This window comes from Aotus nancymaae, unplaced genomic scaffold (genome assembly GCF_030222135.1).
Source record: "Aotus nancymaae isolate 86718 unplaced genomic scaffold, 86718_ANA_hifiasm-v0.15.2.pri h1tg000029l, whole genome shotgun sequence".
NCBI lineage: Eukaryota > Metazoa > Chordata > Mammalia > Primates > Aotidae > Aotus > Aotus nancymaae.
In genome coordinates, this window is record NW_026988442.1 from 29,217,941 (window position 1) to 29,219,985 (window position 2,045).

Consider the following 2,045-nt stretch of genomic DNA (forward strand, 5'->3'; position numbering starts at 1 on the left):
AGAGGTACCTGGCGTGGTTCTGAGTCCAGGGAAAGACAGGACGCCATCCCCTGAGGGCCACGGTGATCCGTCCAGGGGCCAGCCCTCCCTGCTGTGCCCTTGCTTGGGGCAATAATGGCTCAGCCAATGGACCATGTGCCACATGTACTGTCCCCCATTTTAAGAAAAAGGGAACTGTGTAGGGCATGGTGGCTCACGCCTGTAATCCCAGCACTTTGGGATGCCAAGGCGGGCAGATCACAAGGTCAGGAGATCGAGACCATCCTGGCTAACACAGTGAAACCCCATCTCTACTAAAAATACAAAAAATTAGCCAGCCATGGTGGCAAACACCTGTAGTTCCAGCTACTCAGGAGGATGAGTCAGGAGAATCACTTGAACTCGAGAGGCAGAGATTGCAGTGAGCCGAGATCACGCCACTGCACTCCAGCCTGGGTGACAGAGCAAGACTTCGTCTCAAAAAAAAAGAAAAAAGAGGGAACTGGGCTTCAGAGGGGACAGCCACCTGCCCAAGGTCACCCAGCCAGGAGGTGGCAGTGCCTGTCTGATGCAGAGTCTGTGAGTACACGGAGGGAGAAAGAGGCCCAGTGAAAGGAAAGGCCTTGCCCCAAATCATGCTGCCCCTGCCAGGGCCGGGATCCCCCCAGGCTGAGCCAGTGCTGGGAGCACTGGAATCCCAGGCAGAATCTTCCCACGACCCTGGGTGGGGGAGGGGGCTGGCCTGGCGTTTCCTGTTTGGGCAGGACCCAGGGCATGGCCTGAGTGGGGAGATAGAGAGACTTCCCACGACCCCTCTCAGCTCAGTAACTAGCCCAGGATGCAGTGCGGGGCAGAGTTGAGGCCCGTGTCCTGGGTCCCAGGCCTGCCGTCCCCGTGATATCCTTGTGGTCTTGCACTCGTCCCCCCACCCCACCTCAGAGTCTCTACATCCTTGGATTCCCCATCCTGGGAGTTCACCATTCAATGAACAGATTCAGTCCCAGGTCCTTAGGAAAGCCTGAAGCCATGAGCTTGGAAAATCACATCTCCTCGTTAAGCCTCAGTTGCCTCTTCTGTCAAATGGGGTGATTGTCATGCCATTGCACTCCAGCCTGGGCAACAAGAGCGAAACTCCATCTCAAAAAAAAAATGAGGTGATTGTAAGGATGAAATGAGAAGTCGCCTGCCAGCACTTTGGGAACTCCACTGCCCCAAGGGAGGAAGTCACCAAAGTCCTGACACTGACCTCAGGTGCTTCCCACACACAGACCCGAGGCCACAGAGGTTGGGAGACCCATGTGAGGACGCATAGCCAGCTGAGGCCCCTCCATTGCTATTTTCTGGGACACAGCTATGAAGTGCCAAGAGGCTACACTATCGTGTTCAATGCACTGAGTTTACCCCAGCCGTGCTGCTCACTGGCTGTGTGGCACTGGGAAGGTCACTCCACCTCTATGAGCCTCAGTTTTCTCTTCTTCAAAATGGGAAGAAAACTAACCTGATGGCAGAACTTAATAAGCCAATTAAGTACACAAGCCACCAGTGGCAGAGTCTGGCACCCGGTAATTTATGATCTTCCCAGCAGAGGAGGCTGTGGTCTACTCTCCTGGGTCCCTTCAGGTGGGATAAAGGGCCCTCAGCTGGGAAGGTCAAGTCCAGCTGGGATTGCTGGGACAGCCAGGAGCAGTGGCTGACCCATGCTCTGTGTAAGCAGGACCCAGCTCTTCTGCATCTTGACACTCCACAGCACTGACCACAGCCTCTGGCCTGTGGATGCTCTGGGGTATGGGCACTCTGACCTCTCCCGCTTTATCCCCTACCACACTCTTTTGCTGGCACCATTCTCCATCCACAAAGCCCCCTTTCTGTTCCTCCATTCTACAAGGTCATTCCAACCTCAAGATCTTTGCAGCTAAAGGTCTCTCTCCCTGGGTCACCCCCTACCCCACGTTTCCTCTATTTTATTTTCATCTTCTATCACTGAACTCTAAAACAGGACCTAGAATAATTTAGGCACTTAATAAATAAAAGGCAATGAATAAATGAATGCATTTTGATTTTGAATC